The sequence below is a fragment of the Petaurus breviceps genome, unplaced genomic scaffold, assembly GCF_028583685.1.
Source record: "Petaurus breviceps papuanus isolate PSGF00001 unplaced genomic scaffold, PetGlider_PUasm1.0 37, whole genome shotgun sequence".
In the NCBI taxonomy this organism is placed as follows: Eukaryota; Metazoa; Chordata; class Mammalia; order Diprotodontia; family Petauridae; genus Petaurus; species Petaurus breviceps.
In genome coordinates, this window is record NW_027186296.1 from 14,003,975 (window position 1) to 14,018,009 (window position 14,035).

A 14,035-nucleotide genomic window follows, 5' to 3' on the forward strand; every position below is an offset into this window, starting at 1 on the left:
TGATGCCATTAACATAAACAGGAAAATTTGGAAGCGAAATTGGTTTGGAGGGAAAGACATTTTAGATATGCCAATTTTGAGATATCTCTTGAATGTCTAGCTTGAAATACCTGATAATCATTTGGGAATTCCAATAGAAATTCAAGACAGAGACTGTAGAGGGATGTATAAATCTGTGAGTGTATAGAGGCTATGTAGAGACTATATAGGCCACATAGATTTGTGAATTGGCACAGAAACAATAATTGAATCTGTGAAAGTTGATAAAGTCACAAAAAGATAGTCCAGAGAAATAAAAGAAAAGGTTCCAGGATAGAACTTTGGGAAATATCCACTTATCACTTCACAAGGAATGTGACATGGATGAGCCAGCAAAAGAGATCAAGTAGAAGCAATTGACACAACAGAAGGAGAACCAAGAGGAAAGAAACTACTGAAAAGTAAGAGGAAAAAATCTAGGAGGTGAGGGTAGTCAGTGGTGCCAAAATGACTTGTAAAGGTATATCCCATGTGAAGAAAATATAATGAAATACAAATAAACTTCAAAAACAGAGAAATTGGGAAATAATTATTCACGTCACTAAAGATTTTTGGTAAAGCAAAGGATTTGCCATAAAGGTTCTCTGAAAAGAGAATTACCTAAGTGCTTTCACATGTTTGTTACAGATTGTTAAATAAATAAACAAAATTGACAAAGATGGGGACATAGAAATCAAAAGCTAAAATGCCACTATGAACTTAAGCTCAATCACTTGGAGCTGACTCATCTGCAACATTTTCATGTAAAGTAATGGGAAGTTATTATTTTTAAAATTAACTTGACATAACTTTTCTAAAATATGTTAATCATTTTAAATAAGGCAAATTTGGAGATATCCAGGTCTGACTACAATGCACTTCTACCCAGAGTGGGGAACCTGTAACCTCAAGGCCACATGTGGCAGGTTACCCACCCTCTGTCTATCCTTTGATCTTTGCTTTTAACACACTTTGCTGAACCTACTTTGGAACTGTATTGTGAACTCCCGTTTCCATATTCTTCCATGTTCTCTCAATGTATCAGGGCCATTCCAACTTCCCTTCACTTCCTATAATACTAATTTATAGCTGTAAAATCAGTTGGGAGCTCCTTTGAATTCCCAAATTTCCTAAGTGTCTTTCATTGTCACCTTGCCAAATCTCAAATTTAGTCACTGCTATCTTCCTTTTCTACATTCTATCTCTGGCTTCCAAGCAGTCTTTCCAGCTGGGGGGAGGAACATTCAAAGAGGTGGGTGGGTGGACACACAGAAATTCAAGCTACTTGCTTTCATTTATACTTGCCTTACTGTGTTCTACAACATGGAAGAGTTTGAGCAAGAGAGAGCCCTGATCAACCTGATGAACATAAAGGATCATGAACTTGTGTTTAGGGTTTTGATTGCTTTTATTGGGAATAAATTTGCTTCAATCATTGTGGGTTAGAGACTATCCTCCCTTTGTAAAAGGTCAGCTACAATACTGGGCCCCTTCCTCTTTCCCTCCTCCCCCTGGCCCCCACGCTTTTTTCCCTTTTTAGAGAGTTCTAGGCAGAGCAGATCAGAGTTCAGAGACTTCAGTCCTCTATGTGGGCAGGGGCCAATGTTTACACATCATCAAAGAACCTCAGATACTGATTCAGTCCCAGAGATGGCAATAGATGAGACAGTATTGGAATATCAAAATATACAGGACCAATCATCTTGGGAGGAAAAAAAATGTTTGGAATTATAGAGAGGAGAGGAAAAGTAATTACAGTATACATTTCTTTTGACCCAGGGATCCCATTGCTAGGCATATGTCCCAAGGAGGTCAAAATTCATATAAACAATACCATACACACCAAAATCATTCTAGCTACCCCTACCAGCAAGGAACTGGAAACAAAGTGCATGCCCATTGATTGGGGAATGTCTCAGGGGTGGGGAACCTGCAGCCTTAAGACCACATGTGGCCCTCTAGGGCCTCAAGTGCAGCACTTTGACTGAATCCACACTTCAGAAGACAAATCCCCTTAATAAAAGGATTTGTTTCCTTGAGTCCCATTTGGACTCAGTCAAAAGGCTACATCCAAAGACCTAGAAGGCCAAATGTGGCCATGAGGCCACAGGCTCCCCACCCTAACTTTAAGTACCAATTATAGTACATTAATGTAACACACAGAAAGAAAATACAAATATTGAGCAATTAAAAGAAACATTGTAAAGCTTATATAAACGGATATGGGGTAAAATGAGCAGAACAAGAAAAACAACACATTTGGTGACTTCAATAATGGAGACAGAAAGAAGAAGACAAAACTGAAATAAATGTAATTATTATCATCTAAATTGGACCTAGAGATAAGAGACTAAGAAGCGGAAGAGAAAAAAAAGTTGCTTAGAAAAAAATATAGGAAAACAAACAAAAAACTAACAAAAGGATTATAAGGAAAAATGGAAGTGGTGATTTTGAATTAACCACTTAACAGAGACAGGAAGAAAGGGAGGAAAGAAGGTCATAATTATGTAAGTAAAGGAAAAAAAACAAACACCAATAAATTGAGTAAAATTCCAAAATTAAAGTAAAATGCTGACAAAGAGGAAAAAGAAATTAATGGGGGTAAAAGACCTTGGGTGAGAAGGTTGGTGGTGGTGGGAGGAAGTTACATTAAAAAAGACTAAGCAAAACTAATTACAAGGACAAGGCAATCACTCAATGGAGGAAGTGGAACCAAAAAAAAAAATCCTAAATTAGAAAAAAAAATGCTACAGAAAGAAATAGAAAAAAAAATAAACCTAAATTGTTAAATATGAATGGATTGAATAGTATGATAAACATAAGAGATTAACAGTTTGGATAAGAAAACACAATACCACAATCTGTTTCTTAAAATAATCACATCTAAAAGGAAAGAATAGAATAAAAATGAGAAGGCAGAATTTTAGTGTGCGTCGAGTGAAGCTTGCAATCATACTCTCAATATTAATAACAATTGCTAACAGTTATATATTACTATTTGCTGAACAGTGTGCTAAGCACTTTACAATTATTAACCTGTTTGATCCTCACAACCATGGGAGGTAGGTGCTATCATTATTCCAAAAAAAAAAAAAAGAAAATGTAAAAGTTCACAATGTAAACAGAGGTAAAAAAGGAAATTACATTGGAGTTAAAGAAATCATAGGCAACAAACTAATATCAATGTTAATTTGATATGCATCAAATGTCATAGTATCTAAATTCAAAAAGAAAAAAAAATTAGCCAAATTGTAAAACAACATAGATAGTAACATAACAATAGCAGGAGACATTAAATTTCCTTTCTAAGCACTGGACAACTCTAACTAAAAGATAAATAAAAGAGAAAAAAAGAAAATTGAAAAGAATCAGAAAAATTAAAGCTAAAAAATTTATGACACCTTTTGAATGGAAACACCAAAGGATATTGGTATTTCTCAGCACTGCATAGCATATTTGTAAAAATTAGTCATGTAGGGGCAACTCGATGGCACAGTGAATAGAGGAGCACTGATCCTGGAGTCAGGAGGAACTGAATTCAAATTCAGCCTTAGACGCTTGATACATTAGTTGTGTGACCTTGGGCAAGTCACTTAACTCCAACTGCCTGGCCTTCACCCCTCAAGAAAAAAAATTAGACATGTATTAGGGCACAAAGAAATTGCCAATAGTATTAAAAGTTAGAAATACTAAACATATCCTTTGAAGACCACAATGTAATAATTAGATTTGGAGCACACAATCAAAATAGCCAGATCTAAATGAAAATGTAATAATGAAATCCTAAATAACAAATCATTGTTTTTGTGTTCAGTTATTTTTCAGTTATGTCCAATTACTTGTGACCCTGTTTGGGGCTTTATGGAAAACTATATTGGAGTGATTTGCCATTTTCCTCTTTGACTCATTTTACAGATAAGCAAACTGGGGCAAACAGGGTAAAGTGACTTGCCCAGGTCACATAGCAAGTAAGTATCCAAGGCTAGATTTGAACTAAGGAAGATAATTCTTCCTGATTTCAGGCCCAGCAGTCTATTCACTGCACCACCTAACTGTCCATAAAAATCATAGGAAAAATTAATAATCATATGAAAGACAATGATAATAATTAGCTAATACACCTAAATTTCAGGGATACACCTAATACAGTCTTAATGAGAGAAGTTATATACAAAAATATGCATTAACAAATGGAAAAATATGATTATTAAGTTAATCATATACTTACAATAATTAATAATACAGAAAACAAACACAAAACAAGGACAACAGAGGAAATGTTGAAAATTACAAGGAAATGAGATAAATTGGAAAGCAAAAAATTACAAAACTAAAAGACAGTTCTTTAATTTAAAAAATGAACAAAGAATAATACTTTTAAACAACCTGATCAAAAAGAAGATAGTAGAAAATAAAATTTGCAAAATAAAACTTAATGTGGGGAAAATGATAAAAATTTTATTCTAATACTGTTGTGATTTCACCATCATTTCCTTATAAAGAATATTTCAAACTTTGTAATAATGAAATTTTTGTAATATTGCCACAGCCCATACATGAGCACTCCTTGACATTGTAGTTCCTTTACAACTAGTTCTCTATTTCCTTTTGTTAGAAATAGGATTATTTAAGATATCTACTTGGTGTTCTATAAATATGAGTATCTTGTATATTTTAAAGCAATCCTCTATTTTGTCTTCTCCATTTTTTCAGCATACAACTATGCATTTTTTTTCTGATGGATTTATAGATTGAACTTCCAAACAACTAATAACTATACTACACATATTGCTCTCAAAATATAAGAAAGAATCCACTCTATCAGACTTCTTTATTGAGTCTAATATAGCCTTACTAACTAAGCCAGGGAAGTAAAAAACAAAATAGAACTACAGATCAATATAATTAATGAATACTGATTCAACAATTTAAAATAAAAACTTGTCAAAAGGCTTGCAACAAGTTACCCAAGAAATTAAATTTATTATCACCTAATTGGATTTATACCATGGATGCAAGGATAATTTACTATTAGGAAAACAATCAACACAGTTAATCATACTATGAACAAAAACTTCTAAAATCACATGATTATCTCAATAGATACAGAAAGATCTTTGGATAAAGTACAACACTTATTTAAGCTAAAAACACTACAAAACATAGGAAGAAATGCTTTTTAAAAATTATTATATATTTATCCATCTAAAACCAAAAGCAAATATCATATGCAATGGTGATATGCTGGAAGTTTCCCAATAAATAGAGGGTTAGAGCAAGAATGGATCTTTCTTCTTGATATTATTTGGTATAGTTACAGAAATGCTAGCAATGAGGCAAGAGAAATAAAGACAGAAAGATGAGCAAACAGGAGACAAAAGTACCCTTGTTTGCTGATGATATGATGGTTACAGATGGTAACATGATGGTTAAGATAATCCTAAGGAATCAGTAAAAAAAACTAATTAAGACAATATCTTCTGGGGTGGCTAGGTGGTACAGAGAAAAGAACACTGGCCCTGGAGTCAGGAGGACCTAGTTCCGATCCAGCCTCAGACACTTGACACAATTACTAGCCTTGTGACCTTAAGCAAGTAACTTAACCTCAATTGCCCTCCAAAACAAAAGCAAAAACAATAACAATAATAAAAACAATAAAAAGACAATATCTTCAACAAAATTTCAGGCTACAAAATAAATCCACAACAATCATTTTATATAAGAACAACAACAACAAAAAATCCAGGAAGTAATATTTGGAAAGGAAACCACATTCAAAATCACTGTAAAATATTTGGGAATGAAGTCATCAAAGAATACCCAATATAAATTTAATTAGAAAATGTCCCTTAAAGAAATAAAGAAGCAGTTGAATAGCTGGAAAAAATATTCAGTGCTCATGGATGGGTTGTGTCAAAATGTCAATACTACCAAAGTTAACTTACAGTTTAATGCTATACCCAATCAAACTACCCTAGTAATACTTTACAGAGCAAGATACAATCATAACAATTTAAATTTGTAAAAACAAAATATCTAGAATATTAAGTTAAATAATGAAAAATGTAGGAATTATGAAGGAATAACAATTTCAGGTATTAAATTCCTCTACTGTAAAAGAAAAAATAATTTACTACTGGTTACAAAATAGAAAAAATAGATCCCCAGAATAGAATAGAAGATGGGAATTTTCCACAGTCATTAACAAATCTTAAAAAGAAAGAAAGGAAAAAGGAAGAAATCCTAAAGAAGAATTATGCACCAAGATAGAACAAGCATAGCTGTCTCCTCAGGATATGAAAGAAAGAAGTTCAACAAGATAAAAAGACTTCTGAATAAACAGAGGAGAATGTTAATTCTTAGCACTCACTCAGCAGGCCTCCCCCATTAGCTTGCACATTATTGTGATTGCAGAATGTACTGCCTGACTCACTTGTCTTGTGCTTTGGGACTCACTCAGCAATTTCTCTGCTACTATAATTTGTACTGACACTCTCTGAGAGTGGCCATGGACCTCAAATATGTCCAGACACATATGTAAGCAAAAGGCAGGGAAGGGGAGAGGACAAGATTCTTCCTGGAGTGGCTCCACTCAGCCTGAAATGGCTACTAGGATAAGAACCTCACAGTTCTTTTAGAGCAAAAACACCCACTCCACCATTCTCTAATACTACAAAGAACAAAGAAGGACTCAGCCCCTCTAGAGAACTAAAGAATGGGACAGGAGGCCAGCATGTGGAGCTGCATTAAACATGAAAGAAAGGAAACTAGCATCCAGCTGGAGTCAGTCTTGCTTAACTAGAATTTACAAACTCCCTAAAGTGTTTGGCGGCAGAGATCACTCAGTGGTTCAGCCTTGGGGAAGAGGGGGGAAGAATTGATCATAAAAAGGGAAGAAATCGGAAAGTGAGTAACAGCTGAATATAAGGGGGTAAGATTAAAACCATCAAAGATCTCAGGAGGAAGAAAATTCAGAAACCTAGAGCACAAAGATATAAATCAACATATAAAGCAACAGGGAAGAAATTAAAATGATTAGTGAAGATGTGTAACAGGATATCTAAAAGGGAATAAATGAGACTAAGAAAATTGAACCAACTCCCGATGAAGCACAGAATCCTGGGAATTATCAAAAGAGCAGGGATCCACAGCAGGATCGTTTAAAAGACATCAAAACCTTGAGAAATGAATGTAGATAAGACCAAATGGAAGGATTTTGGGCCTGTAGCAGAAATAATGAGCAGAATAAAAACAAAACAAACAAACAAAAAACCAAATCTATGGTGGAGGTCTCTTTCTCAGAGTTGGAAAAATCTAACAGAGAGATAAATACAAGGGAAAATCTCAAATTAAACACACTGCTGGACTTCAAATTCGTTATGAGTTAATTTAATTCAACACAAAAACATTTATTATGCATTTGCTATCATCCCACAGTGCTTCTTAAATGTGGGTTGCATAACTGAATGTGGGGGTCACAAAAAATTTGGTGACAGTAAAAGGTTTCTGAATGCACAGTGACCAAAAATTAATTAAAAATCAAACACATGATGAATCTGAAGTGTTTCTGGCAGCACTTGCCTGTGTTGCATTGCACAACTTCACTACAGCCTTGATTCTGAACATACAACATGTACACTTTGCACTGCACATACCATCATGCCACACAACACCAACAAATACTGCCAGAAACACCATGGCTGATTTGAGACTATTGTATGTCATGAATTGCAGTGTTTTTACTGTATGTACAAAATCATTAAATTAATTTTGGCTTGGGATTACGACAGAATATCCAACAATTTCTGAAATGACCCTAAATATACTTCTGCCTTTTTGTACTACTTATTTATGTGAAGCAGCATTCTCAACATTGATGATTATAAAATCAAAATATTGATTAACTCTGAAAAACACTGAAGATGTTCTATGCCCTGCGATATCAAATATTCTACCAAGGTTTAATTCTTTATGTAAAACTAAAGAAGCATATCCATCTCATTAATATGCAAATTTGTTTTCCTCTTTAATAAATGGTTAAATTATATGTATGACAAAGAATTGTTTTAAAATAAGTTTCTTTATGATTTATTATCAGTAAATTTTCTATCTGTATACCTATTTTACATGTCCATATACCCAGGGTCAAATAAAAATTTCTCAGGCAAAAAGGGGTTATCAGTGCAAAAAGTTTAAGAAGCCCTACTACAGACAAGGTTGGAGCAGCTATGTGGGGAGGGGCAGCTAGGAAGCACAGTGGATCGAATTTCCTGGTGTCAGGAAAATTAATTTTCCTGAGTTCAAATCCAACCTCAGATACTTACTAGCTTTGTGACCTTGGGCACACTTAACCCTGTTTGCTTCAGTTCCTCATCTGTAAAATGAGTTGGAGAAGGAAATGGCAAACCACTCCAGTATCTTTGCCAAGAAAAGCCCAAATGGGGTCACCAAGAGTCAGATCACAACTTAAAAATGCTGAACAACAACAACATAGGCAAAGCACTCTTCTAGATAAAGATGTTTTCATTTCATAAAAAATGAAAAGTCATTTTTCTCAAGGAACTAATGTTCTTTCAGGTGAACCTAGCATATGTACATATAAGAATATAAGTAAATATAAAAGAGGTGAGCACAGGGTAAAAAAGATGAAATGCTGCGTTCAGAGCACAGCTAGGTCATTTTGTCTGGAATGAAGAGTATACAAAGTGAAGGAATATGAAAAGTCTACAAAAGTAAGCAGGAACATGGTGGTGTACAAAGCATGAGTGGGATGCACCCAGTTGTATCAGCACACTCTGGGGCAAGCATTATCATTGGCTCTTCTATTAGCTCCATATTGATAGATCTCCACATTCCACACAGGCAGTTAGGTCGCACAAAGGATAGAGGAAGTGCCAGGCCTGGAGTCAAGAAGACTCATCTTCCTGAGTTCAGATCTGGTGTCAGGCACTTGCTAGATATGTGAACCTGGGCAGGTCACTTAAGCCTGTTTGCCACAATTTCCTCTTCTGTAAAATTAGCTGAAGAAGGAAATTACAAACTACGCCAGTGCTTTGCCAAGAAAATCCCAAATGGGGTTACAAAGAATCAGAGACAATTGAAAATGACTGAACAACAATATTCCATATAATTTTGTACATTGCAGGTGCTAGATTACCCTTGGGAAAGTATGACTATTGATCCTTCCCCTAAATGGAAGAACAACGATCTTTCATGGTAGACCATGCTTTATGCACCCGTATGAGGAAGAGAGAGATGTGGAATTTGTTAAGTGCCATAATATAATAACAAGATGCAATAATATAATAACAAAATTTATAATACCAAAGATACTTTCTAGATGGCAATAATAGGGAAACATTGGAGATTGTTGGGCAGACCCATTTCTTGGGAAGGTTATTTTATCTTGTTTGTGGAGGATGAGTTGAAAAGAGTAAATACGAAAGGAAGCATATTCTTACACTCTATTTCCCGCCAAATACTCTGTGATCAAGCTGACCTATTTCCTGTTGTACAAACATAACAATCTATCTCCTCCCTCCATGCCTTTACATTGGTTGTTCCCCATGGTTGGAATGTTCTCCCTCTTTACCTTTACTTCTTAATTTATTTTATTTTATTTTAAAGTCTTATATTAAAATCCTATTTTTATAAGAGGCTTTTCCAGGTTTCCCTAGTTGAGACTATTGAGTTTATTTCTCATCTACTCTGTACACATCATATATCCCAGATTGATTTTTTTTTATTAAAGGGACCATCCATTGACTTACTTCTTAAAGAGGCCTATTCACCAAAAACTGTGAATAGGTGTTGCCTTATTCATGAGAACTTTAAAATACCTTAGCTTAAAAGGCCCAAGATCTCCCATAGCATCCTGGGCTATCTCCAGTCATCTTGGTGGAAATCTGGCCACTGGACTCAAATGTCTCTAGAGGAGAAAGTAAGGCTGGTGACCTTGCACAGCCCTCCCTCACTCACATCAAAGTCATTTGCAAGTCATGTCTTCATCTCCCTGATATCATGGTCTTCTTTGAGAATAAAGGATAAACCACACACATACACACACACACAATCATACAACACAATAGATACTTTTTACATTGTATCTCTCCCCATTAAAATGTGAGCTCTTGAAATGGCAAGCAAAGTAGTACTTAGCTCCTTGTTTCAGCTATTCAAGTATCTTTGAGCCTTGCTTCTGATTGTGCCAAGGCTTTGTTAGAAACTAACATCACATGGGGCCCAAGGTGGAAGGAACTTGCCAAAAAGAGTAAATAAAAGCATGAGCTGGAAGCAAGCAGAACTGAGAGAGAGAACACTTGTGTTGTTGACACTCTGTCCATCTGTTCTGTCTCTGTTGACTTGTGTTTGTGTTACTTTGTCAGACAGAAGAATTCTGTTGAATTGTGTTACTTTGTCAGGCAGAAGCATTCTATTGATTGTATTACTTTGTCAAACAGAAGCATTCCATCTGTGGAATTGTGTTACTTTGTCAGACAGAAGAATTCTTTCTGTTGACCTGTGTTGATTTCACAGACAGAAAGTGAATTGAGATGATAGTGCTGGCAATGTCTGTGAATATTGTTGTAACTCTGCTAAGTTTGGTATGTGTAAATATTGTGGCTCTGTTGAGTTTTGTCTTCCCAGAAACAGAAACTGCAAAGGGCTTGAAGTAGACTAGTCACTGTGGGCTTCGAGCTGAAACAGGAGCTGGAAGAGGAGCTGAGAGCTGCCTACCTATGAATCCAGGTAACAGTTGGGTAAATTCAGGCAAGAGCTGGGAGTGTAGAAGAAGAGCAACAGAGTTTGAAAATCAGCCTTGAGTCAAGATGAAAGGACCTTTACTTGGGTACTTAGTGCTGACTGGCAAGATTGTGACACTGTGACCTAGGGGCAGGAGACATTTGTATGTTCCACTACCCCTTAAGGATGATTATTCCTTAATGATGACTGAATTAAGGATGATTGGAAGCCAGTCTTAAATCAAGATGAAAGAAGACTTTAGATATGTACTTTATATTGATTGATTGAAATTGTAACTTACTGAATTATATCTTTTGTTTAAGACTAGGTGGCCACCTTAGTAATAAGTTATGTTATATTGTTGTGAATGTTTTGCTTCAGTTTATTGCTGAATAAATAGAGAATTCACTATACTATGTGATCAGAACCTTAATGTAATTCACAGCAGCAGCCCTCAGGAGAGCTACTTTTGCTTGGCTTTACAGCTCCTTGAAGTCAGGAACAGCTTTGTTTGATTGTTTTCAAGGCTTTCTTTCTATCCTTAGTACATAGTAAACCATTAATAAATGTTTTTATTTATTTGTTTTGGCTTTTTTGGGGGGGGGGTATTTGGTTGAATGATTGAGAACAAGTAGGATTCAGGCAAGAGGTTACAGGATCCTGAATCAGGGTATTGGCTATATGAATGGAGAGATAGCAACAGATACAATAGCTCTTGTGGAGACAGAATTGAGAGAATTTTGAAAACTATAATATATGTAATGATGAAAAGGTAATAACCAAAAATGAAGATGATTCAAGTTGCAATCCTGGGTGGTTGGAAAGGTCATCATATCTTCAACAAAAAGATGGGAATTTGGAGGGTAGGATTTAGAAGAGGAAAACAGTAAATTCCATTTTGAACATGTTGAGCTTTTGATACTGAAAGTACTTTCAAGTAGAAATAAAATTTTTAACAATGATATAAATCTTAAAAAAGCTAATGTCAAATTGTATTAAAAGAAATATGATGTCAAGCTACAAGTAAGAAATAATTCTACTCTACTTTGGACTGGTCAGATCACATCTGGACTATGGTTCTCCTTTATTGGCAAGACATTTTATGAGAAACATTAACAAACTGGAGCGTTTCCAGAAGACAATGAGAGAACTTGAAACTACCTCATGAAAACTAGATAAAAGATCAGGTGATGGATATTCAGCCTAGAAAAGAGAAAACTTATATGGAAGATGTCATTTATCTTCTAATCATTCTTCTGCATGAAGAGACTTTTAAGACCTGGATTTAAACTCTTTAGGCAGAATTAGGACTAATGGGTAGAAATTAAAGGAAGACAGATTTGGTCTTATCCTGGCATAGAAATGTCATCAGAGCAGCTCAGAAGAGAAATGGGTTGCTGTGATTTATTGTGAGCTCCCCATCACTACAAATATTACAGAGAAACTAGAATTGAGACAGGTGGCTCAATAAATGGTACACTGAGCTGGAGTCAGGAAGTTGTGAGCTCAAATCTCTCCTCAGACACTTAGTAGCTGTGTGACTTTGGGCAAGAGACTTAACCTCCATTTGCCTAAGTTTCTTCCACTGTAAAATGGTGTAAAGCCAAGCATGAGCAGCACTCCAGAAGAATGACACTGTGAACAGCTTTTCAAGGTTCTGATTACACAGTACAGTGAACACTCTATTCAATAACAAGTCAGAGCAAAAAATTCACAGTAAATCAAGGTACAGCATTCAAAATGTTATAACATCACAGAATATCAAAATACAGCATTCAAACAACTTATCACAGGAAATGGCCACATAGATTCCCCCCCCCAGTGGTCACAAAGTTTTGAACAAAGAATAATCATTTAGTAAATCAAACATTCAATCACCTCAATCATTCAATCATCCTTAAGGAGGTTTGCCTCTTTAAGGGACACAAAGTACAATAGTCAAAATTCTCCACTCATGGAGCACACTAAGTTAACTCAATCAGTCACTTATTCAGTCATCAATCACTATTCTATCATTAGAAAATACACAGAACCTCCAACCCTAAGTCACTAGTAAATTACAATTTCTCAGTCAGTACACAGTATCCAAGTAAAGTCTTCTTTAAGCTTGACTTGGGGTGGTCTCTTGGATTCCCTGGATCTCCTTCCATGGTCCCAGATTGTACCTGGATTCAACAAACTGTCACCTGGGTTCAAAGGCAGACAGCTCTCAGCTCCTTGCCCAGCTCTCTGTGAAGTTCCTGCTCCACCTGAGAGCTCACAGTTTCCAGTCCATTTCAAATCCTTCACAGTATATGTTCCTGGAAAGACAAGGCTTAACAAAACCACCAACAGGTTCGTAAAAGTACCAGCATCACAATAATGTTTCCACAGTCTTCAGCAGCTCTGGCTGGCCCTCAGCTCCGGATGGCCCTCGGAAATCCTCAGCAGCTGTGACTGCCCCTCAGACTCAGCAGAAGTTTCAGCTGCTTCCCAGAATCAAAAATCACTTCATCCAGGTTCTCCAAATCAAAATCATTCTCTCCAGCCTCCGTGGGCCTTTCCCCTTCAGGGTCCCCAGCAGTAGCAGCTTCTGACTTCACAAAGCCTGCTCCAAGAAAGTCTGTCTTTCCCAGCCAGGGTCTTCCCTTATATACACACAGCATTAGCTTCCTGTTTTAGCCAACAGCTTCCTGTTAGGTCAGCAACAGGCATTCATACCTTCTGTTTCTTTAACAGAGGCTTGATTAATTACTAAGTGCTAAGTACCAGTTATCTTTTGCCAATACAAAGGGGTCTTAAAATTCAAATTACATTACCATTAGAAATGGGGATAATAAAGGCAATTATCTCCCAAGGTTGTGAACATCAAGCGAGATAATATTTGTAAAGCATTTAGCAGAGTAACTAGCACATAGTAGGTAATGTACAAATGCTAGCTATTATCATTATTCTTTACTATTTTATGTTCAAGTTGAAGCTGTCTAAGCACCTGTCATGGGTATTGTAGAGGAAATCGATGCATCAGGCAGGGGATTGCAAAGAAGGGCCTGCAAGATCCCTTCTAATCCTAGGACTTTCCTTTAATTTTGTAGCCTTGTTTCCTAGTTATTCCTATGAAACTCCAGTGAGGGAACTGCTTTTAAAATTCCTCCAAATGGACTCCACTCTTCCATGCAAATCGCAAGTGTCTGGGCTATTTAGAGAAGACTGAAAAAAGTCTGGTGACCTTTGCCCCACTGCCCTATAGCAACACATCACAGCTTGGACTCTCTATGTTCTCTGTGAAATAAAG